The sequence below is a fragment of the Bos grunniens genome, chromosome 1 (assembly GCF_055505025.1).
Source record: "Bos grunniens cultivar Pamir isolate PY7600 chromosome 1, Bosgru_T2T1.0, whole genome shotgun sequence".
NCBI classification, from domain to species: domain Eukaryota; kingdom Metazoa; phylum Chordata; class Mammalia; order Artiodactyla; family Bovidae; genus Bos; species Bos grunniens.
The window spans coordinates 103,340,035-103,356,476 of record NC_141165.1 but is presented as its reverse complement, the minus strand read 5'-3'; the positions used below and the strand labels follow the sequence as shown (position 1 = coordinate 103,356,476).

Here is a 16,442-nt window from a genome sequence, read left to right as displayed (position 1 = left end):
CCCCAGTATTCTTGCCTGGAGAATTCCATAGACAGAGGAGCCAGGTGGGCTACAGTCTTTGGGGTTGCAAAGTGTCAGACACGACTCAGCAACTAACACTTTTCACTTTGACCTTTATGTTTATGAGAGAAAGGGAACCACCCTTGGGATATTAGCTCAAAAACTGCTGCTGCTGCTGCTGCTAAGTCGCTTCAGTCGTGTCCGACTCTGAGTGACCCCATAAATGGCAGCCCACCAGGCTCCCCTGTCCCTGGGATTCTCCAGGCAAGAACACTGGAGTGGGTTGCCATTTCCTTCTCCAATGCATGAAAGTGGAAAGTGAAAGTGAAGTCGCTCAGTCATGTCTGACTCTTTGTGACCCCATGGACTAAAGCCTACCAGGCTCCTCCATCCATGGGATTTTCCAGGCAAGAGTACTACAGTGGGGTGCCATCGCCTTTTCCGAGCTCAAAATCTAGGAGCCCTTATTCCAGTGGTTGCTTATTTCTCTAACCAATTAGATCAAACAGCTAAGGGATGGTCCTGCCTACGGGCAATAACAGCTACTTCAACCCTGCTAAAGGAGGCTGAAAGTTAACGTTTGGTCAGCCAGTCACTATATGGACTCCACACCACTTTCAGGCTTTAGTAAGTTCTAAAGGAACAGAATGGCTGTACCCTGGAAGATCAATTCAAATTCAACCTATGCTTTTACACAACACAGTGGCTACCATAAAAACCCATCACACTCTAGACCCTACCACCTTGCTACCCACAGAAACAGAGCCCCTGGAGCATGACTCTATAGAAACCGTATGAACGTGCTTAGTCACTCAGTTGTGTCTGACTCTTTGCGATCCCATGACTGTAGCTCACCTGGCTCCTCTGCCCATGGGGATTCTCCAGGCAAGAATAATGGAGTGGGTTGCTATGCCCTCCTCCAGGGGATCTTCCCAACTCAGGAACTGAACCCAGGTCTCCTGCATTGTGGGCAGATTCTTTACTGTCTGAACCAATGGGGAAGCCCAAGAATAGTGGAGTGGGTTGCCATGCCCTTCTCCAGGGGATTTTCCTGACCCAGGAATTGAACCAGGGTCTCCTCCATTGAAGGAGGATTCTTCACCAGCTAAGCTACCAGGGAAGCTCATAGAGACCATAGACACAATGAATTCCAGTTGCCCCAACCTGTTTAAATGATCCTTCCCCAAATGTCAAAGAGGAATGAACCACAGATGGGAACAGTTTTATGACAGAGGGGAAAAGGCTAGCAGGGTATTCAGTGACCTCCCAGACTCAAGTCAAAGAAGCACAAAACCTATCTCCATGAACTTCTGTCCCAAAGGTAAAACTGACAGTCCTCACCTGAGCCTTAGAGCCTGGGACAGAGAGGATCTTAAATGTTTATACAAGTTCCTGGTATGCATATGCCATCTTACATGTACATGGGATATTTGGAAGGAAAGGGGTATGCTTACTGCAGACAATAAACAAGTGAAACATGGATTAAGCACATTGAAGCTCTTAGAAGCAGTACAGCTTCCAAAAGAGGTGTCAGTGATTCCTTGTAGGTGTCACCAGAAGGGGACTACAGAGGTAACAAAGGAAAACAAGGCAGATGCAACTGCCAAAAAGGCCGCCCTAGAACCAGGCAATTGGCAACTACTCCTCATACCTCGAAGCCCAGAACCATACAATTATCTCCCAATCTACAAAAAGGAAAAATTAGACAAATCCCCAAAACAGGGCTTCAGTAGAGATCTAGGAGGCCATAAGTGGCTAATTGATGAAAATTAGCCACTTTTCATCAACAACACTTCTTTCCCCCAACTGTAGCTTGTCAAGCCACCAGAGAGGCGTATCAAGGACTTACTATGGGATAGAAGCCTTATATAATTAGTTGAGGTCATGGTAATTCCTGGCATGAAAAGTATAATCAGTGGAATATTTAAGACATGTCCCACCTAGACAATGAGCAACTCCAGCACCATATTCCCAAAGTCCCCCAGGTAAGTCTCATTCAGACCAGGGGGATGTATCCTGGAGAAGACTGGTAGACTGATTTCACTGTCAGGGCCAGAGTACCTGGCAATTTCAGGTATCTCTTCGTACTAGTAGACATTTTCTGGTCAGATAGAAGCATTCCCCACTAGTCCCAGTTTTGGGGCAAGTCCCTTTCTATCACTCCTCACTTAGTTGAAGTGACTAGGGCATTATTAAAGAAATAATCCTCAGATTTGGCCTCCCAGGATTCCTACAAAGCAATAATGGTCCAGCATTTTGTCACTAATGAAGAAGGGGATTACATGAGCCTTGGACATAAAATGGATCTTGCACTCAGCCCAGAGACTCCATCATTGAGGAAAGTAGAGAAGTTCAATCAGACTTGGAAAAGGGCCTTAGCCAACGGATGTCAGGAAACTCAAAAAAAATTGGATTAAGTTGCTTCTGATTGCCCTGCTCTACATGTGGTTAGCTCTAGGGGTAAGTTAAAGTTAAGTGCATTGAACTCATATACAGTAGACCCATTTCCAAACCGAAGAAAAGGGACACTTTAACCCCCCTGAAAAAGAACAACTCAAGTTTGCCCTCCAGGTAGGAGAGACCATGATAGCACCCATGGAATGTGGTAACAGGGTGCTGCCTGTACCCACTGATCTAGCCCTGTATCTCTTCCAGCCAGGAGACTGGATGAACCTAAAGACATGGAAAGCTGGTAGCCAACAAAACCAACTCAATCCTAAGTGGAAAGATGCCACTTGGTGATCCTAACCACCCATTCTGCCCTGAAGTTGCAGGGATCACCCCATGAGTATACCACACTCGAGTGGAGGAGGCTATAGAGCCCAAACCTCCTAGAGACAACCTGGGGTAGTGGACTCCTTTGACTACTCCTGTGAACCGCTCTCTGCCTTGAGGCAGCCCCACCCACAGCCTGTTGGGAAGAGCACTAGATCATATCTCTCCATCCTCTGATCCAAGAGCAAAGCTTTCTTTTTGCTTCTGAGCAACTCAATCTTATTCTGTTGACTTAAATGGGCAAAAGGACCCTTGCTGAGGATCTACTCAGGAGGGTTGGTTAAAAAAGCAAAACCAAATAAAACATTCTTGACCTTACAATTCCCTCCAGTTACTGTAACAATTCTTTTTTCTCCCTTACAGTAAAACATTAAAGAAACTCTCTACACACATCATTTCTGCTTCTTCACCTTCCATTACCTTCTCAATCTACTTCACTCTCAATAATAACCTAAAAATCCTTCACACTAAGGTTGCCAAAAACATCCAGTCCTCTGATATCATCTTACTTGACCACGCAGAAGCACTGACACCATTGTATACTGTCTCATTCTTGAACTACTCTCCTCTTAGCTTCCCTGACATCATCTTTTAGTCTGGCTACTTTACTTCAGTCTCTTTTGCTTGCTCCTCATCTAAATGTTACAAATTCACCTTTATCATTTTTCTCCCTATGCATTTTCTTTGGGTGATCTCATTTATTTCCATAGCTTTTAAAACCATCTGCTGGGAGGGATTGGGGGCAGGAGGAGAAGGGGACGACAGAGGATGAGATGGCTGGATGGCATCACTGACTCGATGGACCTGAGTCTGAGTGAACTCTGGGAGTTGGTGATGGACAGGGAGGCCTGGCGTGCTGTGATTCATGGGTCGCAAAGAGTCAGACATGACTGAGTGACTGAACTGAACTGAACTGATGCTGACAACTCCCAAATTTCTGTATCTGTTTCACACTCTGACCCCCACAGTTGTACATCCAACTACCTGCTTGACATCTCTTAGCAATTTTACGTGCATTTCAATATACCAAAATAAAACTCATGACTTTTCCCAGGGCTTGGTAATTGAATGAGAAACTAAGCTTGCAAACAAAGCACCAACAAAATATGGGAAACTCCCCATTTTTTTAAGGAACAAAATCAATATTTAATATATTAAAATAAAACCATACAGGTAGTCATCAGGGTTGAGGCTTAATTAGGCATCTTTCATTTATGCAATAACTTAGTGTTGTTTTTGTTTTGTATTATGCTTAAAGAAGGATTTCATTATTTTTTTAAATATGAGACCTCTAAAGATCCTTATCTGCCCCCATCCATGCCCAGTTTTCCACATATCAGTAAATGCATTGCCATTGTCATTCATTTGGTTTCAAAGTCAGAAAGCTGAATTTCATCCTTGAAAACTTTCCTCATTTCCCATACTCAAGCCAGAAACAAGTCCTGGATTGAAGTCCTGGATTGAACTCCCCAAATAACTCAATCCTTGCTCTGTTCTTTACCACTGCCTTTATTATTCACTTTAGTCATGTCAGCCCAACTATTCTGAGAAAACTCCTTACTGTATGTTTCACACTATGCTTACTCCCTTCTAACACATTCTCCACTCACCAGGCAGAATGTCCTTTAAAAACACAAAATGTTACTCCCTCGATGTTTTCCCTTTGCTCTTCAAATATAATTTCAATTCCATGTCATAGGTTTTTGGGCCCTGCCTGCTCTGGTCACTATATATTTTGTAACCACACCTTGACATCAGATCACAATCCAGCTGTGGCTTGATCCTTTCCATCAGCTGGTCTCAGCAGTCTTCAGCAGCATCCTCTCAAAGAAATCCTGTAATTAGACTCTTCTCTCTGGTTTTCTATCACTTTGCCCTGTTTGTTATCACAATTTGTAATTTTTTTATTTATATGTTTGTTTGCATCCTTTTTGACTATCTTAGTTAGACTGTAAACTGAGTGAGAACAGAAGCCTGTTTTCTTTACTCTGGCTTCTCCTATGTCTGAGCGAAAGTGAAGTCACTTAGTCATGTCCGACTCTTAGCGACCCCATGGACTGCAGCCTACCAGGCTCCCCCGTCCAGGGATTTTCCAGGCAAGAGTACTGGAGTGGGTTGCCATTGCCTTCTCCATGAAAAATAGTAGAAGGATCCAAAAATTAATGGTCAAAGAAGGATCAAAAAATTAAAAAATTAATGGAATTATGGATTCCACCCTTAAGTGGAATGAACGGTCAGCCTAATTCAGTGACAATAGACCCAGTGCTTCTTTCACTCTCTTTCCCACTGAAAGAAACAACTCTGAAATTCTGGACACTTCACTGAGCCACAACTTATTCACTTTTGATCATGGGATCTAATAGTCAAGCCTGTAGACTGTTTTTAGTGAATGATAATGGAATGGATGAATGTGCAGTGAATCTGGTCTTTTGCTTCCCAAAAAATAAAATGAGGGCAATAATATTTAAGTTCCTTCAAGCTTTAAATTTCAAGACCCCTGAAAGTCTCATCAGACAAACTAGTTATAAGTCTGAACACTGCTTCTGGACGTTTCCTATCAAGTTTAGTCTTTAAAGTGCTATTGAGGGATTATCAGGCATTCAGTACAATGTCATCTTCCTGTCTTCATTCTGTTTGGAAAAACTGAGTAATATTTCATTGTCTACTTTAAAAGAAAATGGAGGTGCTTGATCTCAGTATGAAATTCATCAGTACTTTATATACACTGGTAAGACTGAAAGGTATTTATAGGTCATACTATGATCCACATGAATACTTATTACAAACTAAGTTTTCAATAAGTGACAGTATATATAAATTTTCTAAACATATTGCTGCTGCTGCTGCTGCTAAGTCACTTCAGTCGTGTCCAACACTACGTGACCCCATAGACGGCAACCCACCAGGCTCCCCCGTCCCTGGGATTCTCCAGGCAAGAACACTGGAGTGGGTTGCCATTTCCTTCTCCAATACATGAAAGTGAAAAGTGAAAGTGAAGTCGCTCAGTCGTGTCCGACTCTTAGCGACCCCATGGACTGCATGCAGCCTACCAGGCTCCTCTATCCATGGGATTCGCCAGGCAAGAGTACTGGAGTGGGTTGCCATTGCCTTCTCCTTAAACATATTGACATATACACAAAATTCACATGGTCTAAGACACAGGAGATATTTCCAACATTAAAATAGGAAAATCTGGTATTTTAAATCTTCTGACCCAATTCTGTCTGAAGAATAAACCTCACGACAGCTTTAAGAAATAACTTGAAAGCACAGATTTGGCCTTCCTAAGTATGTACACTTTCTGTTTTGCTACTCTGAAAGTGGCATATTAAGGAGGGTAGGCAAGTTGACAAAATTCAATAAGACATTTAACAGCTTGTGATGCATTCTGACCCACGGTTTCTGAGAATTAATATTCTAGCATCCATGGAATTTTGTATTAGGCTTTAGTAAATATATTTGACACGTTAAAATTCAACCACACACTAAATGCAGCATGGCACTGAGACTGTTAATTTCAGTGCCTCTTTAGATAGTGGATATTATTTCAAATAACCTATCATATTGAACAAAATTGTTTTCTAAGGCTTTTTTTTTAAAGATTCTCACTAGTGTTTACTGTATTAGTGCTCAAACATTAAACCATAAAAATCATCCATTAGAAGCTAGGAAACATACAACCCAAGATGGAATAAACTTGGTAATCATTTTGACAAGGGCGAAATTGCAATAAGAGACCTTGCTTAATCCACAGCACAAAACGTGAGGAAGCATGACAAAGACACTGTCCTCCAGCGCTGTGCTCCACCAGACGCACGTGTCTGGGGTTAAAGAAATGGAGCCACCAGCGGCACCCTCACTACATGTGAGGATCTGTAGTCCGCTAAGCTTTGAACAAGTTGGCACCTAGTCCTTACTTGGGCACAGGCACACAATCTAAAATCTGCTCTTAGGCACAGATGCACTGGCACAAAATCTGTCCTTAGGCCCAGAAACTGGGAACGTTGGCTATAGTTACATAATACGTCATTCCAACAAAGTGATTGAAGCTGCATGGGGTGGGCAAATTTGCTCAAATGAAGCAGGCAGAGCCGGAAGAATTCAGACATTGTTGGCAACAGAGCCAGAGTTTTAAGGAGGAAAAAAATACTTTGTGTGGAAAATTTCTGGAAGAATGTATGCCAAACTAGTAATAGTAGCTATCTCTTATAGAAAGAATTATTAGAAAAATTTAAAGTGTTTATTTCTGTAATTTTGATTAAAAAAATATACAGGGAAATAATACAAATAATTGAAAAGTAATAAAAAATGCCACACACATAATCCATTCATCAGCAATCATTTCCCAGATTTTTACTTTTAGATCACTGGAGGGGAAATTTGAGATTTCTTCCTTTTAACATCTCACAATGGATAGTCTATCATTTCCTTCACTAATGTTAAAGGATTCCTTTTTTCTTTTATTGAGTAAATGTCCCATAAAGTAGATTTGCCTGGCATTCATTGTGAGGCTGAATCATGCATATAAAATAAAAGACTTTTAGTTCATCTTCAATAAAACAGAATATTCTTTAAACCAATAGTGCTAAGAGGAAAAATGATTTCATTAACTGAAATGTTTAGCCAAGATACTGGATGGTGCTTTTCACCTGCCACAGCAATTAAGACGTCTCTAATAAAATACCATTGAGATAAATTATAGTTCTTTACTCAGAGCTCATCAGAGAAGATCTAATTTATAGCATTGACTATAACATGTTAAAAAGTCTCTATATGAAAGCTAATTCCATGATAAATTTTAATTATGTGGATAGAACTAGCTTCAAAGCTGTATTAATTATACATTTAAGCTCTACATGCAAACTAGTACATTACAGTACAGCCAGAACATGTAAAATATAGTCTGAACCGAATTAAAATATGCCAATTTCCTCTGCAGTTATTTGCTTTTGATATACTGTAGTTCTTTCAGACCATTCTTTATAAACATTAAATTACTGCTGTGCTTTCTTAGCCATTTTGCTACCCTAGAAAGAATTCCAGGCTCTGGTTAACTTCATGGCGTGATTTTCTACTTTCGCAGAGTACAAAGCAGATATCCATCTAAGATAAATACCTTAATAAAAGGGGTGAAAGTTGCTGGCAAGTTTTACTTCCTTATCCCAAAGTCTGTCCACCCCGCTCACTGTAATTCCTAGTCTCACCCGTCTATTTCTCTCTCTGGGTTTTCATCTCTGGCTCAAAACATAGGTCAAGGCACCAAAGCCCTGTAAGTACAGGCATGCATTCCTTGCTTCAAAAACAGACTAGAGCAGTAGCCAGTCAGCAAACTCAGTCTTTGACAAGAGGCTTGTTTCATATGTAAACTGAACATTTCATTCTCTATCCATAAAGTCTTAGTACCTAGAAAATATCAAGTGAATTGAAGAGCGTGCTTAGTGTTATCACTATTACATGTATGTAATACCTCACACAGCAAAAAATGAAAATTTGTAGATTAAAAATTTACCATATTTCATCTTTCCTGCCCCTTAGTTTCCGTTTCATTCCCTGGAGGTAAACTGATCACTTTACAGGTATACAATGCATATGAGAACATACAAGTATAAAACAACAACAAAAATGTATACTGTATTCTTCACTTTAATCTTTTAACATATGTATGTTATATACTGGAAATTGTCCAAAATAAATACAAATAAATAGCTCCATTTTTAAAAAGGTTTCATAGAATCCCATGCCATACAGGCACATAATTTACTTAACCTGTGTCCTAACATAGATATTTACTCTGCTTCCAATCTTTTTGTTATTTCAAACAACCCTATAAGGAATATCCTTGTATGTTTGTCATTTAAGACGTGACAAGCATATCTGTGGATAAATTCTCAGAGCAGTATTGCAGGATCAAAGACTATATGGATTTGCAATCTTGATATTGTTAAATAGTTTTTTATAGAGTTTATACCAAATTACATACCTAATAGTAGTGTATTAAATACCTATTTTCTCACACCCTTTTCAATATAGTATGCTATCAAAATTCTTTTATCTTCGTCAAATTAACAAAGGAAAATGGCATTTCATTGTAGTTTTAATTTTTAAATTAATGTTTTTTCCTGTTATGTATTAAATGAATAACTTTTCATATTTTAAGACCCATTTACATTTCCTTTGATACCAACATTTTATCCTTTGTCCATTTCTTGTAGGATTATTGGTCTTTTTCTTATACATTTATTTATATATGCTAAGAAACATAGCCTTTGGTCTATGTCATCAATTGCAGAGAAAATATTTTCCCCTGGCTTGTCATTTGCATTTTTAAATGGATTTTAATGACAAGATAATTTTATTTTAGTTTTATATGGTCAATTTATTCTATCTTTTAACTTAATATTTCTTAATTTTGGATTAACCCTAGGAATGTCTTCTGAACCTTGAAACATTTTACATACATACACACACACACCTGTGTGTAAAAATACAAAGTATTTCCATAGTATACTTATATTTTTCTATTTAAATATTTTAAATATTTGGAATCTGGGGATAAGAAATGAGGTAAGAGCCCAAAAATATTTTTATTTTCCAGATTACTATCCAGTTGCTCCAATGTTGTTGTTCAGTCACCCAGTAGTGTCCGACTCTTTGTGACCCCATGGACTGCAGCACACCAGACCTCTCTGTCCCTCACCATCTCTTGAAGTTTGCCCAAGTTCATGTCCATTGCATTGGTAATGTCATCCAGCCATCTCATCCTCTGACATGCTCTTCTCCTTCTGGCCTCAATCTTTCCCAGCATCAGGGACTTTTGCAATGAGTCAGCTGTTCACATCAGATGACCAAAATACTGGAGTTTCAGCTTTAGCATCAGTCCTTCCAACAAGGTTTCACAGTTGATTTCCCTTAATTTTGATTGGTTTGATTTCCTTGCTGTCCAAGCGACTCTCAGGAGCCTTCTCCAGCACCACAGTTCAAAGGCATCAATTCTTCCATGTTCTGCCTTCTTTATGGTCCAGCCCACACAGCCTTACGTGACCACTGGGAAGACCATTGCCTTGAATATATGGATCTTTGTTGGCAGTAATGTCTCTGCTTTTTAACACACTGTCTAGGTTTGTCGTAGCTTTCCTGCCAAGAAGCAAACGTCTTCTGATTACATGGCTGCAGCCACCATCTGCAGTGATTTTAGAGCCCAAGAAGCAGAAATCCGTCACTACTTCCACCTTTCTCCCTCTAATTGCCATAAAGTAATGGGGCCAGATCCCATGATCTTAGTTTTCTCAATATTTAGTTTTAAGCTGGCTCTTTCACTCTCCTCCTTCATCCTCATGAAGAGGATGCGAAGAGTTGACTCATTGGAAAAGACTCTGATGCTGGGAGGAATTGGGGGCAGGAGGAGAAGGGGACGACAGAGGATGAGATGGCAGGATGGCACCACTGACTCGATGGACATGAGTTTGGGTGAACTCTGGGAGTTGGTGATGGATAGGGAGCTCCTCTTCGCTTTCTGCCATTAGGGTGGTTTCATCCACATATCTGAGGTTGTTGATGTTTCTGCTGTCTATCTTGATTGCAACTTGTAACTCAGCCAGTCCAGCATTTCTTATGATGTGCTCAGTGTATAGATTAAACAGTGACAGTAGACAGCCCTGTTGTAATCCTTTCTCAATCCTGAAACAATCAGTTGTTCCATACAGGGTTCTAACTGTTGCTTCTTAAATAATTCATCACTCACCTACTGATTTGTTATGCCATTCTTGCCACACACTAATATCCAACACATATCTACTTAACAGACTTTCTTGTCTGTTATCTGCATGTCTATTTATCTGCATGTCTAGTCATACATTATTATTACATTCAGTTCAGTTCAGTCGCTCAGTCGTGTCCGACTCTTTGCGACCTCATGAATTGCAGCACGCCAGGCCTCCCTGTCCATCACCAACTCCTGGAGTTCACCCAAACTCACGTCCATCGAGTCAGTGATGCCATCCAGCCATCTCATCCTCTGTCGTCCCCTTCTCCTCCTGCCCCCAATCCCTCCCAGCATCAGAGTATTTCCCAATGAGTCAATTCTTCGCATGAGGTGGCCAAAGTACTGGAGTTTCAGCTTTAGCATCAGTCCTTCCAAAGAACACCCAGGACTGATCTCCTTTAGGATGGACTGGTTGGATCTCCTTGCAGTCCAAGGGACTCTCAAGAGTCTTCTCCAACACTACAGTTCATGACTGTAACTCTATTTGCTTGGTCTTCAATGCCGAGTCCAGGCAACTCGATATTTTAAAATATGGGAGAGACTGTAACTTGTTACTCTTCTTAGACCAGAATTTTCTTGAACGTTTTCCCAATTTTCCATGTGAATTAGTTTTTCCAGTTCAAGAAAATGAACAAATAAGTAACACTCTACCCTGGTTATTGATATAGAATTAAGTTTATTACTCACATTAGGAAGAGCTGACATCTTTATAATATTGAATTTTCATATTAAAGAAAATGTATGTTTTCCTAATTTGTACTGATTTTGCATATTTCTTGTTAAATTTATTTTTTTTCTATTGTAAATGTGGTATTTTGTTTCATTATAACTTCCAATTGGTTATTGTCTGTACTTATAAAAGTTGTTTGCTCTTTACTATTATTATACTCAGCCATCTAAAAATTCTTTTGTGTATTCGTGTAAGCAAGTTTAAAATTTGCAAATATTACAACCTTTTTCATATATGTATATATAATATACACCTCATAATCTCCTCACTAATTGTACTCGCATGTACCTTCAGAACCATGTTAAAAAAATCAGTAGTGAGGGCTTGTGTGGGCAACACATATGCTAAAACTGGAGCAATACCAAGAGGATTAGCGTGGCCTCTGAGTAAGGATGGCACAGAAATTTGTGATACATTCTGTATTTTATCTCCTCAGCCACAGGACACAAAAGCAAAAATAAAAAATGGGACTATATCAACTAAACAGCTTTGCACAGCAAAGGAAACTATCAGGAAAACAAAAGTCAGCCTACTGAATGAGAGAAGATATTTGTAATATCAGATATATGCAATGAGGTTGATATATAAAATATATAGAGAACTCATGCAACTCAATATCAAAAAAACAAACTCAATTAAAAAATGGGCAGAGGCACTGAACAGAGATTTTTGTACAGATGGCCTACAGACACCTGAAAAAATACTTAACATCACTAATCATCAGGGAAATGCAAGTCAAAACTACAGTGAGCTACCACATCACACCTATAAAAATGGCAATGATCAAAAAAAGAAGAAACAAGTGTTGGTGAGGATGTGGCAAAGAGGGAACCCTTGTTTGCGGGATCATAAATTGGTGGAAAACAGTATGGAATCTCGTCAAAAAATTAAAAATAGAACTCCCATATAATCCATCAACTTCACATCTGGATATTTACCCAAAGAAAACAAATCACTAATTTAAAAAGATATATTCACCCTATTGTTCACCATAGCATTAAATAGACAAGACATGGAAACTAAATGTCCATCAATAGCTGAATGAATAAAGAAAATGTGGCATGCATACATACACACACACACACACACAAAATGGAATATTACTCTCTCATAAAAAAACAATGAAATTTGCCATTTGTGACAACATGAATGGATCTAAAGAATATTATGTTAAGTGAAATAAGTCAGATAGAAAAAGACAGACACTGGATGACTTGACTTAAATGTGGAAGCTAAAACACAAAAAAACACAAATAAGAGAAAATAAAAACAGACTCAGAACAAACTCGTGGTTGCTAGAAGGTGGGAGACAAAATAAGTAAAAGAGATTAATAGGCACAAACCCCCATTTATAAAATAAATAACCCATGAGGATGTAATATATATCATAAAGAATTGGTCAATAATATCTTAATTATTTTGTATAGGATCAGATGGTTACTAGATTTGTCATCATGATCATTTCATAACATATGCAAATGTCAAATCACAATGTAGTACACCTGAAACTAAAATATTACTCTCTATCAACTATATTTCAATTGTTGTTGTTTAGTCGCTCAGTTGTGTCCAACTCTTTGTGACCCCATGGACTGCAGCACACCAGAATTCCCTGTCCTTCACCATTTCCCAGAGCTTTCTCAAACTCGTGTCCATTGAGTCAGTGAGTCCATCCAACCATCTCGTCCTCTGTCACTCCCTTATCCTCCTGCCTTCAATCTTTCCCAGCATCAGGGTCTTTTCCAGTGAGTTGGCTCTTCACATCAGCTGGCCAAAGTACTGGCCAGCCTCAGCATTAGTTCCTCCAATGAATATTCAGGATTTATTTCCTTTAGGATTGACCGGTTTGATCTCCTTGCAGTCCAAGGGACTCTCAAGAGTCTTTTCTTATACCACAGTTTAAAAGCATCAATTCTTCAGCGCTCAGCTTTCTTTATGGCCGAGCTCTCACATCCACATAGGACTACTGGAAAAACCATAGCTGTGACTATATGGACCTATTGGCAAAGTAATGTCTCTGCTTTTTAATACACTGTCTAGGTTTGTCATAGCTTTTCTTCCAAGGAGCAAGTGTCCTTGCTTGAAATAAAAAACGTGGAGCAAGTTTTTCAAGTAAAAAGTAGTGATGCTCTGGTTTTATTCTTGACATTATGGGGATCTTCTCATTGTGTTTTCATTAACACATGATATTAACATTTAGATGGTAATTATTAGTTTAAAATGTTACCATATAGTTCATAGTTTATTGAGTTTTTTCCCCACCCTTGATTGGTATGATTATGTGATTTATTTGTTTTCCTCTAGGTGAATTATATTAACAGAGTTGCTGATGTTGAATTATTTTTCCATTCTTGGAATAAGCCAGTATTATGATCCCTACTCAATCAGTGTCTGAGTGCAGTCCAGGGGAAGGAAGCATGGTTTGGTATGAATACCATGGGGGTTTTATAGGGTTTGGAAGCTGGAGTCTGTCATCAACTATGGTTCTCACAGCAGATTCTCTTGAAGGAAATTTGAGCAACACATTTCTACAACCATCATGTGAGTCAGTAGAGGACTGGAAGTCAGAAAACTTGAGCTCCAGAACTATCGCTGCCAACTAGTTATCAGTGTTATCTTAGGTAATGTACTCACTGAGCTTCACCTTTTCCTTGCTTGATAAAGACAGACATAATAACAGCAAATGCATTTAAAGTGCTTGAAAGAGATTCTAGTACATAGTGTATAGTAAATATTGGCTGTGATTATTGTTAGTACCAAAAATCCCTTCAGGGCGGAGCCCCAGAACCTGGAAAGTAGCAAGATGCTCAGTAGCTCAGTCGTGTCTGATTCTGTGACTTCATTGACTGTAGCCCACCAGGTTTCTCTGTCCATGGGATTTTCCGGGCAGGAATACTGCAGTGGGTTGTCATTTCCTACTCTAGGGGATCTTCCCAATCCAGGGATCAAACCCAAGTCTCCTGCATGTCCTGCATTGGCAGAAGGAATCTTTACCAATGCACAATGGCTGCCATTTATTAAGCACTTATTACATGCCAGTTAGTGTTGACAAAGACAGAGGATCAGAAGGAAAGAAAGAAAAGGAAGAAATCATGGCACTAGTTGATGTTACCACCTTGAGCAACCTATACTAAAGGAAGAGGCTCTCTAGCATTTAGAATTTGCTAGAACAAAAAAAAAGACTTATAAGGAAGAAGAAAAGTGAGCCTAAAAATTCCTTTCTGGATGTGTTAAGTTTACTGAGAAGGAAAGATAGAAAAGATTTAGGGTATCAGCAATAGCTTCCCAGTTGGCTCAGTGGTAAAGAATCTGCCTGCCAATGCAGGAGATGCAGGGTTCAATTCCTGGGTCAGAAAGACCCCCTGGAATAGGAAACAGCAACTCACTCCAGTATTCTTGTTTGGAAAAAGTTCATGGACAGAGGAGCCTGGTGGGCTGCACTTTGGGGTCTCAAAGAGTTGGATTGACTGAGTACACACACACAATGTTCAGAATAGAGTAGGCCCTTGGCTGGAGCTTTCATTTGGCTCTCTATCACCTGGGTCCCCCTGGTGGCAGGATGAGTGAGGGAAAATGAACAATATCAACATACAGAGCAACAATTCAGTACATGCAAGCAGGGCTTCTGATCCTGCATCTTCCACTTACCAAATCTGAACAAAATCCTTAACTTTCTGGTTCTCATCCTTGAAAAGGATTGCTCTGAGGAATAAATGAGATAATAATATATAATTTATGAAAAACACTTGACACAGAACAGTTGTTCAATAAGTATGGCTATTATTATTAAAGCATGTCTCATATGTTTTCTAATGACCTAAGTTTTACTTATAAAACTACTCTCAAATATGATGTTAATTTGGGAATTCCTTGGAAATCCAGTGGTTAAGACTCCACTCTTTCCCCTGCAGGGAGCACAGGTTCAATCCCTGATCGGGGAATGAGGATACCACATGCCACATGGTGGGCCCAAAAATAAAAATATATGCTAATCTTTAACAAATACTGACTGCCACCAAGAATATTTTTCATGAATTTTAATCTTAGAATGTTCAGGAAAAACCACATCAACTACAATGATTTTCAATAATTACACTGATGTCCTAATTGAAGTTTTGACCTTGCACTGAAAAAAATTCAAAGGAACTTTCCTTTTTTTTTTTTTTTTTAAGTAAACTCATCTCTAATGGACAAACTACCTGAAAGGATCCTTTTAAAATAAATACTATCCAAAAGCTACTCACTATCCAACTCCTAAGTTACATATATTAATAACAGTTAGAAACATGAGAATCCTGGAATGTGATCAGGTGGGCCTTAGGAAGCATCACTATGAACAAAGCTGTGGAGGTGATGGAATTCCAGTTGAGCTATTTCAAATCCTCAAAGATGATGCTGTGAAAGTGCTGCACTCAATATGTCAGCAAATTTGGAAAACTCAGCAGTGGCCACAGGACTGGAAAAGGTCAGTTTTCATTCCAATCCCAAAGAAAGGCAATGCCAAAGAATGCTCAAACCACCACACAATTGCACTCATCTCACATGCTAGTAAAGTAATGCTCAAAATTCTCCAACCCAGGCTTCAGCAATACATGAACTGTGAACTTCCAGATATTCAATCTGGTTTTAGAAAAGGCAGAGGAACCAAAGATCAAATTGCCAACATCCACTGGATCATCGAAAAAGCAATAGAATTCCAGAAGAACATCTATTTCTGCTTTATTGACTATGCCAAAGCCTTTGACTGTGTGGATCACAATAAACTTTGGAAAATTCTGAAAGAAATGGGAATACCAGACCACCTGACCCACCTCTTGAGAAACCTATATACAGGTCAAGAAGCAACAGTTAGAACTGGACACGGAACAACAGACTGGTTCCAAATAGGAAAAGGAGTACGTCAAGGCTGTATATTGTCATCCTGCTTATTTAACTTCTATGCAGAGTACATCATGAGAAATGCTGGACTGGAAGAAGCACAAACTGGAATCAAGATTACTGGGAAAAATATCAATAACCTCAGATATGCAGATGACACCACCCTTATGGCATAAAGTGAAGAAGAACTAAAGAGCCTCTTGATGAAAGTGAAAGAGGAGAGTGAAAAAGTTGGCTTAAAGCTCAACATTCAGAAAACTAAGATCATGGCATCTGGTCCCATTACTTCATGGCAAA

General features: G+C 39.4%; 2 pseudogenes; both read left to right on the top strand.

Annotated features, from left to right (window-relative positions):
• The first annotated feature begins 1,931 nt into the window (after positions 1 to 1,931).
• Positions 1,932 to 16,442, top strand: part of LOC147380035 (intraflagellar transport protein 20 homolog pseudogene) — a 49,353-nt pseudogene continuing 34,842 nt past the window's right edge.
• Positions 11,594 to 11,694, top strand: LOC147380036 (U6 spliceosomal RNA; annotated as a pseudogene).